A 17381-nucleotide genomic window follows, 5' to 3' on the forward strand; every position below is an offset into this window, starting at 1 on the left:
CACATACGCGCACACGTACGCACACATGGCCAACGTCACTTCCCCATTGAAGGAAATCCACATATCCACACATGCGCAAAAGACCACCGGAAACAACTATAAAAGCAAGAGACAAGCTGTTTGCTGCCTTTTCAACTCGCCTTCCGAGCTGAGTGGTCGACGAACCATTCGCCCCTTTCGGAGCGCCCACGTTCGCGCGCCACACGCCATCTGCTACTGTGTGGAGCAAGAGTCAACAGACAGTAAGTACACTTTATACGCTTTCTCTCTCCATGAACTGGATTGACATTCTCACTCTTTTACCCCCTTTTGCTTTGGTCCATCAACCAGACAAGTCGCGTCCACAGCTAGTGGCCTGAAGACATTTCCACGTGGACGAGTACCGCCTATGTGCGCGCAGTTTTACTGATGTCAACACTCTATCGTTGTCTTTGTCTACACGCTGGACTATCATTCCCATTTCCACTACTTTACTCACACCTATTTCCACGCGTGGACATGAACACGTGTTACACCTAAAACATTCATTTTCAACAGAAAATAAACAACATGTTTATTTTATCCAGCAATTTATATCCTGACCCGCAGCAAACGATGGTGACCCCGTTATTTTCAAATGAAATGGATGTGTTTGAGCGAAACACTTATATACACACACACTCTCTCTCTCTCTCTCTCTCTCTCTCTCTCTCTCTCTCTCTCTCTCTCTCTCTCTCTCTCTCTCTCTCTCTCTCCACAACAATACACTTTCCTTCTCACCAGCTAACAGCGAGAGATGCACGCCAAACTAAACACGTGCTGTACCCTTTTCTTTCATTGATTTTTTCACGAAATAAATTCTAGTTCGTTTAATTCAATTTAACACGTTGTTCGTTCCTTCCTCAAAGCAATCCATTTTTCCTATTTCGCACACCTCAACAAATTGGTGACCCGACGTGAGATAAACACGCATTTCCTTCTATACCACCAGTCCTCAACAAATTGGTGACACCCGAATGCGAAAGGAGCATGCGTTTCCTTCTATACCACAAGTCCACAACAAACCGGCGACCGACCGATGTGAAACGAACACGCATGCTGACTCTACCTTTTTGGAATTAATTGTTTTGAGCGAGATGTGCGTTTTATTTGATAAAGAAAAAAACGAACATTCCAACAAAGAAAAACAAGTGAACTACTACCGACAAGAACCTCAACGTACTACAATGACGAAACCCCTCGTCAGACTCGGCAGAAAAATAAACACGTAGCTGTCGACTTCATACCGAATATAAAGAAAAATTCGAGCTCGACAAATATTTTTCACGGTTTCCTGACATTACCCTGCAACAAACGCGAGGAGCAAAATCACATAGGTCTATACACATTCTCTCCCGCACAGGAGACGCAACAACAAAGAAACAATTACAGGACATCCCTAGCAACACATAGGAAGAAGTTGAACCAACAACACGAGTTGAGATGCACCACGCACGTTGATAAACTCACAACTGGAAGTTTCGTTGACGGCCGGCAACCACAACCACCGTTCAACACGAACGAATGTGCAACAAGTGCCCGTACAGACAATGTACACACCCGCCGCAAACCCACTTGCGAAGACACTGACAACTACACACACCACGTCAACACGAAAAAAAATTCCTTCCAAACAAACAATTCACTTTACTGTCCAAGCAACTCGTTGCACATGTCAGCACAAATAAAACCAAACAAACAAATGCCATGAAGAAACCAATAAAAGAACTAAACGCGTAAGTAAAAAAAAAGAGTAAACGCGTAAGTAAAAAAAAAGAGTAAACGCGTAAGTAAAAAAAAAGAGTAAACGCGTAAGTAAATACTTTTTTTTACGAACACACTCCGTTTTTGACGTTTTTTTAAACAACCACACCAACAAAAAAAGCAGGACGAAAAGTCAATTGCCGAAAACATTACTTAAAAAAAATTATACACTGCATATTTTTTTTCCTGGGAAGGGGAGTACTGTGCGAGCCCTTTCTAGTCTCACACAAGAAAACGCGTTCACATATTTCTTGTCATATACACACGCGCGCACGTACACACACGTACATATATTCACGTTCACGTACACTCACATTCATGTGCATACAAACATATGCTAACGTACACACACATGTACGCACACATACGCACACACGTACGCACACATGGTCAACGTCACTTCCCCTTTGAAGGAAATTCACACATGCGCAAAAGACCACCGGAAACAATTATAAAAGCAAGAGATAAGCTGTTTTCTACCCTTTTCAACTCGCCTTCCGAGTTGAGTGGTTGATGAACCATTCGCCCCTTTCGGTGCGCGCGCGCTCGTCCCCCAGGCGCCATCTGCTACTGTGTGGGGCAAGAGTCAACAGACAGTATGTACACTTTATACGCTTTCTCTCTCCATGAACTGGATTGACTTTCTCACTCTTTTTTTTCGCCTTTTGCTTTGGTCCATCAAACAGACAGGTCGCGTCCACGGCGAGTGGCCTGAAGACATTTCCACGTGGACGAGTACCGCCTATGTGCGCGCAGTTTTACTGATGTCAACCCTCTATCTTTGTCTACACGCTGGACTATCATTCCCATTTCCACTACTTTACTCACACGTATTTTCATGCGCGGACATGAACACGTGTTACACCTAAAACATTCATTTTTCAACAGAAAATAAACAACACGTTTATTGTATCCAGCAATTGAGTTTTGTTTTCTTCTTTTCATTCGTTTTATTATTTTCTTTTGTGGCGATTTAGGATATTTATATCCTGACCCGCAACAAACGATGGTGACCCCGTTATTTTCAAATGAAATGGATGTGTTTGAACGAAACACACATACACTCTCTCTCTCTCTCTCTCTCTCTCTCTCTCTCTCTCTCTCTCTCTCTCTCTCTCTCTCTCCATCTGCTACTGTGTGGGGCAGAAGAGTCAACAGACAGTAAGTACACTTTATACGCTTTCTCTCTCCATGAACTGGATTGACTTTCTCACTCTTTTACCCCCTTTTGCTTTAGTCCATCAACAAGACAAGTCGCGTCCACAGCTAGTGGCCTGAAGACATTTCCACGTGGACGAGTACCGCCTATGTGCGCGCAGTTTTATTGATGTCAACCCTTTATCGTTGTCTTTGTCTACACGCTGGACTATCATTCCCATTTCCACTACTTTACTCACACCTCTTTCCACGCGTGGACATGAACACGTGTTACACCTAAAACATTCATTTTCAACAGAAAATAAACAACATGTTTATTTTATCCAGCAATTTATATCCTGACCCGCAACAAACGATGGTGACCCCGTTATTTTCAAATGAAATGGATGTGTTTGAGCGAAACACTTATACACTCTCTCTCTCTCTCTCTCTCTCTCTCTCTCTCTCTCTCTCTCTCTCTCTCTCTCTCTCTCTCTCTCTCCACAACAATACTCTTTCCTTCTCACCAGTTAACAGCGAGAGATGCACGCCAAACTAAACACGTGCTGTACCCTTTTCTTTTATTGGTTTCTTCACGAAATAAATTCTAGTTCGTTTAATTCAATTTAACACGTTGTTCGTTCCTTCCTCAAAGCAATCCAGTTTTCCTATTTTGCGCACCTCAACAAATTGGTGAGCCGACGTGAGATGAACACGCATTTCCTTCTATACCACCAGTCCTCAACATACCTTCTCTGCATAAGTAGCATTTTTTTGTTTATTAAATTGTTAGGTGAAAGTATAGAATTGTTACAAAAAGCCCTCCCCATGTTAAGAATGGCTTTCTACATAATGTTATTATTTTAGCACGGTACTTTCTCGGCACAAGTACTATGTTTTGTTTATTAAGTTGGTAGGTGAAAGTATGGTAATCATACAGAGAGTGCACACTAACGTAATGTACTTTCAATGAGTGACTTCCGGGCCTTGATAAGTGGTGATCACTGTGTAAAAAAAAATAATAATATTTTTTAAAAAGCCATTCTTTTACTTTCACCTACCAATCTATAGTGTTAATGATAAAAAAGTTCATATTTTCTTATATCGAAAAATTAAAAAGCAAAAACAAAAAAAAACAAAAAACAAAAAAACAAAAAACGACTTCGACTCAAAAAGCAAGCGAGCAACTTTTTTTTTGCCTGATATAATAAAGAAAAAAATTAAAAATTAAAAAATTCGGAAGATAAACAAATGAAAAAAAATGAATTATGTTTTTTTTTTTAATTATCGAGTAAACAGAAAATGAAATCTTCTAATTCGTTTCCTCAAGTCGTGGTGTATGAAATGAATTGAAACAGAAGTTCAGTTCTATCAACAAAGCAGGTTCGCACTATCAGCTTACGAAAAATATTTTTATAATTGGCGATGTTAATTTATTTTAATAGCATAGAAACATACCTCGACTCTAAAGATGGGTTGCCTAAAAAATTCAAATAAATTGGTAACGTAGAAATATGGTTTTATCGACTTTGAACAAACCAAGAATTACATTTATATATATATATATATATATATATATATATATATATATATATATATATATATATAAAATATATTTTAGTCATCGACATACAGTCCTGTTTCGTTGTATCACAACTCATCAGTGCCGCTAGACTATCACCTATCCCAAGTCGAGGATCGAACCTAGAACCGTCGTGATGACAGTAGGCAGTTCTATATATATATATATATATATATATATATAGTTGTGATGGAATGATTCCAATATTTTTTCCGATTCAAATACAATTGCCGATTATGTACTAAATTCTTGATTCCGATACAATATCCGACTTCGATTCTTTATATTCTCTAAATATTTAGCTATAAAGTTGTAATTTTTCCTGATTACCGTAAAAACACATGTTAAATTTTCATATATTTGCTGAAATGTAAAAGTCCACTTGTAGAGTGTGATGCCTAGATTTTAGTTTAAAATGAATATTTATTATTTTATTATTTTATTATTACTACTAGCAGTGGAAGATTTTGTTTTAATCAAAATCAAATAAAACCAAAATTAAAGGAGTCGTTTTTCGCATCGGAAAATAGACAAAATATTTTCCGATTCATCTACTGATTCCAATACCCTTAAAATTTCCGACTTTTCCGATTCCAATTATTTGTCTCAACGCTAATCACTAGTCTAATATATAAACAGCTATATGTCTGTCGATCTGTCTGTCTCCATATTTTCAAACTCTATGTCCCCCGAAACTAAAAGTTTTAGAGCTGCGCTAGGGCCCCCAAATGATTGTATTTTTTACGGGGCCGTTCTTTTATGGGTCTTTCATCATCATCATCAGGATGGGCTCCTTGTCTGGACCAATGTGACTCTTCCTCTCCAGAGTTTCCTATCTTCCATCAGCTGCCTCAGATCTTTAGGTCCACAGTTGGCGTCGTGTGCTGTCTGCTGGATGTACGTTGATCTAGGTCGTCCTTTGCTTGCGTGTCCGTGTCGTGGAGTCCATAGCAATACATCACTCACTAATTCATGATTGCTTCTCAGACAGTGATCGGCAAATCGTAGGCGTCTCTCCCTGATAGTATTAGATATGGCAGGTAGGTTGCCATAAAGTTGCTGCTTCGTGGGATGATTTTGCCAAGATATATTTAATACTGATCGTAGCATACGGGTGTATGTGCCGTCTATTTTTCTTTCCAATCTTTTGGTAAGTGTCCAGGCTGTAGTACTGTATACAAGGATAGACTCTACCACTGAAGAACTGCCTTTTCAGTTTGTCAGTTAGCCTTGAAGTTCATACTGAACATAGTCCATCCAATGCGGCCCATACTTTTGAGATGCGAATTTCGATATCTTTCTCTGTGGAAACTATGTTGCTGCCCAGATACGTAAACTCAGCGACATTTTTCAGTGTTGATCCAACCAGAGCCCTGATCTCTCCTTCCACACTGAAAGTCATAAACTTTGTCTTATCCGCGTTAATGTGGTATCCAGTGGAATATAATTTATTGGTTATCGGAAGTGACATGAATGCGCAAATAGGACAGGAAGACAATAAGCATAAGTCCATGATGGAATAAACTGAAATGGAGAGTATCTATTAACTTGTCTTCTTAAAAACAACCTACAATGCATGAATACGCGTTTTCAGAAAAGACCCGAAAAGCTCTGGACCCATCAATCCCCAAATGGAGACAAGGTAAAACTGGACTATCTTTTTATGAATAAAAAGTGGATCAATAGCTGTCATAACTGTGAAACTTTCAGCAGTTTCGATGGTGTGTCTACTGATCATAGGATTGTAACCTCTAAGTTGCAGTTAAGTCTACGGGCAAACAAAAGTAAAAAAAAACCCATCGAGATAGCCCTACAGCTGGTCAACATTGTCACACGACAATCAGATCAAACAGAGATTCATATTCGAACTGCGAAACAAATTTGATGCTTTACAAGCACAAGAGCAGGAACCAACTGCTAATACCACATATGAAAACTTTGTTCGAGCGCACCAAAAAGCAGCAAAGAAGCTTTGTAAATCGTCACTTGTTTTCGTCTTCTCTCATCAACACCGACTATATCTCATTCCTCGCATTGTGATAGCCTTCTAAATCTCTACTATATATATATATATATATATATATATATATATATATATATATATATATATATATATATATATGATTTTATTATACCATATTTCTTCAAACTGAAACATAATTATCAAAGGATACTTACGCAGATAGATATGAAAACTCTTTATTAAAGTGTGTGCCTATTTCCATTCTATGGAGGCAAGGCGTGAATGTAGACCCCACAATTTTATTATACCATCCTTATTTAAGTTAAAACAGACTTATAAATGTATTATTATGTACATCTATATCAAAAACACTTGTAGACGTTTTTTTTTTAATTTTTAAATTTTTTATTTCCATACTTTGTGAACCAGGCGCGAACGCAGACCCCACAATTTTAATGGATCATCATTATGCCAGATAAAACGTACCCATTCCTGTGTCTTGGTACATCTTCTATCATTATATGTGATCAGTTTTTTATAATAGTCAACCATACAGCAGCCTATTCGTGAGCAGACACACACACACTCTGAAGCCCAAGATAAAGCGAAAAGTACAGTGAGAAAATTACAAAATAATATCAAAACGAAGAGTTAAAAAACATAAACAAAAAGCAATATAAATACCCGAATACAAAACTAAGGATTGGTTGGTTGTTTTTGTTTTACGGCATATCAAACCTTTTCAGATTATTTAATGCCGAATACAGTGATTTTAAAAAATGTTTTAATAGAGTGTGTTTGTTTTTTTTTTCAAGTCGGTTTCTATTTAACCCATAGATGGGATCCTAACAGGTACTACTACTCCGGGTCAGAGTGGACCTGGGAGCAATGGCAATTAAAGGTTGGCTCCACACTCCCCAAAGCCCGGCTCCCACCAAAGAGTTACCACCACGCCGTACAAACCCTAACCCATTAGAACAGGTATACCACTACACACCTCTCATGCACCACCTGGCTAACCTACAGCCCAGACAGAGTCTTACTACAAGCCCCCCCCCATATAGATAATAATAAAAAAAATAAGTAAATATATAAATTAAATAATAATAATAATAATAATAATAATAATAATAATAATAATAAATCGTGCGCTCTATCGCAACCATTATCAATGGACCAGAGGTCATCTCAACAGTATCCGACAAGGCCAAACTATTTGCCAAAAACCTTGCGGCAAATTCTATCCTGTGTGACGAAGGCCATCAACTCCCCATATTCCCTCCTATAACAGACAACACGCTATGCAACATACAAATATCTGTGAGTGAGGTCGCCAAGCTAATCAAGAACCTTGACTCCAGTAAAGCAACTGGTCCCGACGGTATTCCAATTATAGTGTTAAAAAAATTACAACCAGAACTTGCCCCCATACTTTCCAAACTGTTTAAGCGTTGCCTTAAGGAGAAGTGCTTTCCAACACCCTGGAAAACCTCATCAGTATGCCCTGTATTTAAGAATTCAGGTGATAAGTCATCCCCCTCTCAGTACAGACCAATAAGTCTCCTGTGTGTCATGAGTAAGTTGCTGGAATCCACAATAAATAGAGAAGTAGTCAACCACCTCAGCAGAAACAACCTTCTTAGCGACACGCAATATGGTTTCCGCTCTGCTAGATCTACAGCAGATATGCTAACGGTTATATCACATAGGATTAGCGAATCTCTCGACAAAGGCTTCATTTCTAGGGCAATTGCTCTCGACATATCAAAGGCCTTCGATAAGGTTTGGCATAAAGGCCTACTACACAAGATTTCCAGCTACGGTATAACTGGAAATGTTTTCTCTGTCATTAAGTCATTTCTCTCAGATAGGCTCATAAGAGTAGTTGTTGATGGGCAGAAATCAGAGGCCCACAGTATTAATGCTGGTGCCCCTCAGGGGTCCATCCTGGGCCCAACTCTCTTCCTGATCTACATCAATGATCCCCCAAAACACATACTAAAATCTTTTGTTGACATCTATGCTGATGACACGACCATCTATGGCAACACATTAAAGGCCGTAAATGATGATGTTCTCTCTGATTCTCTCTCCTCTGATCTTGAGCGCGTGGTACAGTGGGGAAAGAGGTGGCTGGTTACCTTTAATGCATCTAAGACCAAGGTCCTATCTCTACATCATAAACGCTCTGATCCCCATCTGGCATCAATTGAAATGGATGGCTCTCGCCTAAGGGAGGCCCCAGGATTTGATAAGCTCCTGGGTTTGACCTTTACACCTGATCTTAAATGGAACACATACATCAAGTCTGTGGCCAAGGTCGCTGAGAAAATGGTGGGATCCTTCTACCGCTCCAGAAGATATCTCACTAATGATGCAATTCTCTATCTATATAAGAGCCAAGTACGTCCAAAGATGGAGTACTGCTGCCACATCTGGGCGGGAGCTGCAAAAAAAAGCCTATCCTGCCTTGACGGAGTACAAAATAGACTCCGTGGCTTGGTGGGGGATACCCTTTTCTCTACCCTGCAACCTCTTTCCCACAGAAGAGACGTAGCGAGCCTGCCATTGTTCTATCGTTATTTCCATGGCAGGTGCTCGTCTGAGCTCCATTCTCTGGTCCCCCCTCGCCAATCTTTCTCAAAAAACACCCGACTAGCTGAAACCACCGTCAATAATTTTCCCCACTCCCTATCTGTGCCTAAATCAAAACGTAGATACCATGAACAAAGCTTCTTTCTTAGAACTGCACGCCTGTAGAACTCTGTTCCGCTTGCCTGTTTCCCTCTCGACTTGGGTGTCTTCAAGTCCAACACAAACAAATTCCTGATGAACCGCCCCCCTAAGTAATGACACCTTACCAATTCTCCAATGATATTGCTACACTATCCCTTTGATTACTGTACACACAATAACCCTTATCCCTGAGTGGCCATATATATAAATGTATATGTGCGTGTGTGTATGTATATATACATATAATATTAAAAAATTAAAAATATATATATATACGGAACAAAAACGAAAACTAATAAGCCGACAAACCTAGAGTCAATGCTCAAATGCTCATACATACTAAGCTGGCGTTTAAAGGGCCACTCGTGGAAGAAGGATAAGTAAACTTATTTAAACTAAATAAACAAACAAACAATCAAATAAATAAATTACGATAGCCATTAGACGTCGATTTCTCAATATATACAGATATCGTTAACCTACTATTCCTAACCGTCAAACATAGACAAAAGAATAAATACATAAGTAAACAAATAAATAAAAATAAAGATAATAATAATAATCACTTAATAAAATAGAGAAATAGCAATGCCCAGAGAAAGCCGAACCAATGCACCCCCTAACAACCACATCCCGTAACCCAAACACACCAACAATCGGCCAAGAGCCTCCCCCCATCCCGCACACACCCTCCCCTCCCTCCTCATTCACAACCTCGCGCTCCACCTCTCCTTCAACAGCCAACCCATGCCAGCTTGTGAGCTTAACCGCTTGACGTACATGGACTAGATCATTCCACTGAAAACGCAACGACGTAAATAAATTAAACAAATAAATAAATAATATGCAGCAGCAGAAAAAAAGACAACGAACTAAATATAGAAAGTATATATAAAATTGTATATAGAATATACAAAATAAAATACAAAACAAAATACAGATCATATAAAAAGAACAAAATAAAAGAAAAAACCTAACAAGTTCAACAATATCACCTAAAACACGCTATACATCTAAATCACCTTAAATTTGCTGCGAGACTCCACATAGCCATTAAGTCCATTCCTTTCGCTCCAGTCGGTATGCTCTGAATAGAACTGTAACATCCACCATCTGAAAAGGGGAATTTTTCCCGAAATATATTATGGATATTGTCACAGACACAACAAGTAAGACATTTGTACTTAATACAATTGAATAAATATATGTATATATAGACATATATGTGTGTACTTATTGATTTGTAAAGCGCCACTAGTTTTCGTCTTCTCTCATTAACACCGACTATATCTTATCTACTTCCTCGCATCGTGACAGCCTTCTAAATCTCTACTATATATATATATATATATATATATATATATATATATATATATATATAGAGAGAGAGAGAGAGAGAGAGAGAGAGAGAGAGAGAGAGAGAGATGTTGTTTTGTTTTGGTTTTAGGGATATATTTTGAATGAATTCAATTATTTAAGAATTATTTACCTAAATGCGAGTTGGGAATAATTTTCCCTTTTAACCAATTTGGTACCCTCGCATGGGGAGCGGTATATATATATTATTTTTTAAATGTAATTATCCACTGACACGTGTTTCGTCGTCTACGACTCATCAGAGTGGCTGTATCTAGCGAGATTCGAAATCGGGACCGCTCCCCATGCGGGGGTACCAACTCGCATTTAGGTAAAAATGCACTTTCGTAGATAATTGAATTCATTCAAAACATATCGTTAAAACCAAAAAAAAAAACAACATCTAAGTAAATCGCGACATATCCAGACAGTCGGCGAGATGGTCCAGGGGTAAGTGTTTAGGCTCATTACCGTTGGGTCCCGATTTCGAATCTCGCTAGATACAGCCACTCTGATGAGTCGTAGACGAAGAAACACGTGTCAGTGGATAATTACATTTTAAAATAATATATATATATATATATATATATATATATATATATAGAGAGAGAGAGAGAGAGAGAGAGAGAGAGAGATATTCCGAATGAAAATATATATATATATATATATATATATATATATATATATATGATCAGCTAGTATATATGTGTGTGAATCATTTTTCCAAACAAGTATAGATTTTTTTTCCAAACAAGTATGTTTTATTGCTGAAAAAAGGCCTCATAAAATTCGCGGTCGTAAGAAGATACATGGTACGGCTTTAAAAGTGTATTAACTAAATTGCTGGAATTCTTTTTATGGAGATTGTATTAGGGACGTCAATTCAAATTCCCTGCGTTTCCGACAAAGCACATAAATGTCCCTTATTGGTCACCATAAAATACATAATTGCCCAATGCGAGCGACGATCACTGGAAATTCCGCGCAGCAGGTGATTGCTTAATTGATTAGATTATTACGACGTGCCACGTATATATATACATATATATATATATATATATATATATATATATATATATATATATATATATATATACTAGCAAAAGTACCCGTCGTTGACTGGGTTCAAAAACAGCCTACAGAAAATAGACTCTGATTTATGAAAGTATGATAGGTTATGAAAAGGAAGGGTTGTAAAGAGATAGCTTGGAATTTGGGGGTATCAAAACAAAAGCAAAATATGATGACCGTAAAAATAAAATAGATAAACCCCATAATTTATTATACCATACCTGTTCACACTGAAACACTTATCACAATATTCTGTGGATCTATATTAAAAAACATTGTTAAACTTTGTGACATATTTCGATTCTATCGAGGTCAGGCGCGAACGAACACCCCATAATTTTATTATACCATATTTCTTCAAACTGAAACATAATTATCAAAGTATACTTACGCAGATAGATACGAAAACTCTTTACTAAAGTGTGTGCCTATTTCCATTCTATAGAGGCAAGGCGCGAACGCAGACCCCACAATTTTATTATACCATCCCTATTTAAGTTAAAACATACTTATCAAAGTATTATTATGTACATCTATATCAAAAACACTTGTAAACGTTTTTTTTTTAATTTTTAATTTTTTATTTCCATACTGTGTGGACCAGGCGCGAACGCAGACCCCACAATTTAAATGAATCATCATTATGCCAGATAAAACGTACCCATTCCTGTGTCTTGGTACATCTTCTATCATTATATGTGATCAGTTTTCTATAATAGTCAACCATACAGCAGCCCCTATTCGTGACTAGACACACACATGGACGTTCAGCTTTATATTATATATATATATATATATATATATATATATATATATATATATATATATAAGCTATTAGCTATAGTCACCACTTGCCTAGCTATTCAAATAATCCAAGGCTAGAGTAATACCACATATAGGACGACTTGTACTGATTTTAAGGCACAAAGCATCAAGAAAAATCTTTTACTTAACTAGGAGCTTAACTACCTAAACACATATTATCTCTTAATGCAAAATTAGCACGAGGTGTCTATAATTAGCGCTTCTTCATCTCTACGTACACAAGGCGCACGGGCTGTGGCAGCAGCCACCGCCATCAATACCACCACCATTTCTCGCTCTTATAAAAATGTTTACTTGAATATAAATAAAAGTTTTAATATATATATATATATATATATATATATATATATATATATATATATATATATATATATATATATATATATATATATTAAAACTTTTATTTATATTGTGGGTGCGTGTGTGGGGGTGCGTGTATGCGTGCAGGTATATATATATATATATATAGTGGCAGTTCTCCCACTATATATATATATATATATATATATATATATATATATATATATATATATATAGTGGGAGAACTGCCGACTGTCAACACGACGGTTCTAGGTTCAATCCTTGGCTTGGGAGAGATGCTAGTCTCGCGGCACTGATGAGTTGTGATACAACGAAACAGGACTGTATGTCGATGACTACAAATATATTTTAAGCCCCCCCCTCTTTGGGTAGAGCACTGTCGTAAATAATCTCACCCGCTACTTAATTGGCTGAAAATGCGAAGCTCGTTGTTTGTTTGTTTACGAACAGGCGATTTGAGCACTATAAAAGTGGTGGCGGGTGTCTATTTAAATAGACATTCCGACGAGCTATTTACGGGCGTCAATTCCATGGTCGAGTGGGAGAACTGCCGACTGTCAACACAACGGTTCTAGGTTCAATGCTTGGCTTGGGAGAGATGCTAGTCTAGCGGCACTGATGAGTTGTGATACAACGAAACAGGACTTTATGTCGATGACTACAAATATATATATGTATATATATATGCGTATATATGTGCCTATATATATATATATATATATATATATATATATATATATATATGTGTGTGTGTGTGTGTGTGTGTGTGTGTGTGTGCAGTTGTGGACGCATCTTAATTTAAAAGTTGTACAAGCGACGAAGCGAACGTCTGTCTCTTCTACGTGCTGTGTTTATCTAGATTCTTTTACTTTTTTATTCATGTTAAATTCACCTATTCGTACCAACCATCATTCATCGTCGTCATGAACGTTGAGAATTTGTGCCGTTGTGAACGCATCTTGAATTTAAAAGTTGTACAAACGGCGAAACGAATGGCTGTCTCTTTTACGTGCTGTGTATATTGGATTGTTTTTCTTTTCTATTCATGTTCAATTAACTTATTCGTACTAACCATCATCGTCAGCATGATCGCTCCTTCATGTATATTCTACATGTACGTGTATGTGTACGTGTGTATATGCATATGTATGTACATGCGTGTATGTATGCGTGTATGTGTGTATGTGCATGTTGGCATGTGTGTATGTGTGTGTACTTGCGTATGTATGTTTGTGTGCATTTGTATTTATGCATGTATGTGTACGTACGTGTGTTTATTTCCATGTGTGTGTGGGGTGGAGAGCACTCCCGTAAGACGTGGTGAAGGCAACCCCCCTAGGAGAAGCAAATCTTTGGTTTTAAAAAAAGCATCAAGCGAGAGACCCGTACCCGCATTAAGCTGGTCTGCAGTTTGACTTGTTGCTGGCTAGCTTGTTCTTGTCTGTTGCTGGATCTCAACATTTCGAACCGAGAGAGACTTAGCTGTTGTACAAAGCTAAAACTCTGTAACATCATCTTTGTATAGATACTCCCTCAGGTATGTGTCTATAAAAAATAGTCCTGTGGCGATGGAAAAGTTGTGACGCGTGTAGGCCTGAAATGATGGAAGCATATAATAATTGATCTGCCATCATTATATGTATCAATGTATGTGTGTATGTATGCATGTATGTGTGTATGTATGCATGTATGTATATGTGTATGTCAGGTCATGTCATATGCTACTGGTACCATGTAACCCAGTACTACCTGCCTCATGTTCGGGTCACCGGCGACTAAAGTGGTTCCCCCACCAGACTTGTTTGGTGAGGAGGGCGGCTAGTCTCCCTGAAGGATTAAAAACAAGACCTTCCAAAGGGCGAATGAACTCTTTTTCTGGGTCAACGGCAAACTAGCACCGTGTATATTTGTGTGTGTGTATATGTGTATTGGGGTGGAGAGGGCTCCCGTAAGCCGTGGTGAAGACAACCTTTCTAGGAGAATCAAATCTCTGATTTAAAAAAAAACATAAAGCGGAAGACCATTACCCGCATTAAGCTGGTCTGCAGTTTAATTTGTTGCTGGCTATCTTGCTCTTGCTTGTTGCTGGATCTCAACATTTTGAACCGAGAGAGAGCTGTCGTACAAAGCTAAGACTCTGTAACATCATATTTGTATAGATACTCCCTCAGACATTTGGGCTCATCAATTTTAAATGTCTGAGGGAGTGGCACTCGTCTGATAAGACGTTGCAATCATCATCAATGTATGTGTGTATGTATGCATGTATGTATATGTGTATGTATGTTTTTATATTTACATCTGTATGTATATGTATGTATATCTATGTGTATATGTATGTATATATGTATGTGTGCATATATGTTTGTGTGCATGTATGTATGCATGTATATGCATGTGTATAAATGCGTATATATATATGTGTATGTATATGTACGTAAATGTATGTGTATATACGTATGTATATGTGCATATGTGTACGTATATGTATGTGTATACATATGTGTATGTATTTTTATATGTGTGTATATATGTGTATGTAGATGTATCAATATGTGTATGTATATATGTTTGTGCATGTGTGTATGCATATGTATGTATATGTATGTACGTATGTATATGTGTGTTGTGTATTGTGTATATATATGTATATGTGTGTATATGTTTGTAGATATGTATGTGTGTGTTTGTAGATATTGTGTATGTGTGTGTATTTATGTATGTGTACCAGTAACCGTCTTCGGTATCATGTCTTCTTGAGCGTGTGGGTTCGTTGGCAGGACTAAAAAGGTCGTGATTGAGGGAGTGGCACTCGTCTGACAAGACGTTGCAATCATCATATATATGCATATAAGTGTGTATATATATGTATATAGATGTGTATATATATGCATGTATATATATATGTGTGTGTGTGTGTGTGTGTGTGTGTGTGTATACACTATAAAATAGGAAAATCGAAATAAAAAATAAAAATGACAATAATTCGCCACCAACTCTCCTACACCTTTATAGCAAAACTAAAAATAGAAAAATACACCAAGCTTCAAAGGAAAAGAAACAACAACAATCGTTCCTGATAATAATCGAATGCACTGATATAAAGCGCTTGAGAAGAATATGGCCGAACAACAACTTTTGGGCGCCATTTTATATAATATGCCTGCCGAAATTAAAAAGACCGCTCGGCAAATAGAAAAGATATTCAGAAATATCGGAAAAAAGAATAACTTTGTCGTATTCAATCAGATGTGTTTGAATAATGAATTGCTGCCTATATATATATATATATATATATATATATATATATATATATATATATATATATATATTGCTCGGTCGTAAAATACGCTTACATATGATATTTTGATTAATGCAGATTCAGTATTAATTTTTTATATTATACTGGACCCAATATATAGTAATGATCTTAAAAGTTTGTAAAAATGACTCGTGCGCCACCACCGAGAATCGAAACCAAAACGTTTAGCTTACGATTTACTTTTTCCTTTTGGCTTTAATGCATGAACTATGAGGACAAGGTCGAATATTAAAATATGAACCAATAGCTATAACTTTACTCATGCATATTCGTAACGCCGTCGTTCGGACTTCACTTGGCAAATTCCATTTCTTTAATTTTCACACTTTTTCACCGATTTTCCCCGGTTTAAACCCAAATATAAAGTTTCTCATGGGTTTGAATACCCCTTATATTAAGTTTTATGTCTGTAGAACAAAAACTGAGAGAGGAGTTTGGTAGGTAAAGTTTTTTAAACAAATATATATATATATATATATATATATATATATATATATATATATATATATATATATATATATATATATATATACGCATACATAAATATATATAGAAAGAGGTTTGTGTTTGCTATAACCTTTTTACGCGAATAGTACGCAAGTATAAATCATGTAGAATATCTGCATGAATATAATTACACATAATAGTTTACTAAAGATATATATATATATATATATATATATATATATATATATATATATATATATATATATATATATATATATATATATAACAAATAAATGACAAAAGCCTATATTCCACATTTTAAGATGCTGTCCATCTTACAATGTATTCCTTTAATTACGTTGACATTTCAACGTAGTTAAAGGACTTAATTGTAGACTGGACAACATCTTGAAATTTAGAATATAGGCCTTTGTCATTTATTTGTTATATGCTCTGTAATTACATTGGATTCATCGGAATACTGTTCTCATCTTGAGTGTGAGTTTCACAACGTTTCGGTTGATGGAACCTCCCATCTTCTTCAGATGTATTTTGTTGAACTCGAGAATGTTTCTTTCGAATTTTGACGCGAATTTGGATTGCGAATTACTTAGGACCTCCACGTTTTCGGTGTTCTTCTAACCGTACTTTCAGTGGACGACACGTTTCACTTTTGTATAGTTTTACATATTTACGTGGGATTTCATATACACCGCTCTTAGTCATGATTTTTTTTTGGGGGGGGGGCTTGACTCTCACAAGCTATTTCCGGAGAGTTGAATCACTCCTGAATACTGTCCTGATGTATGGAAAAATGCAATTGCGAATTACTTAGGACC

The sequence above is a fragment of the Euprymna scolopes genome, chromosome 42, assembly GCF_053919585.1.
Source record: "Euprymna scolopes isolate OS-2025 chromosome 42, ASM5391958v1, whole genome shotgun sequence".
Classification (NCBI taxonomy): domain Eukaryota; kingdom Metazoa; phylum Mollusca; class Cephalopoda; order Sepiida; family Sepiolidae; genus Euprymna; species Euprymna scolopes.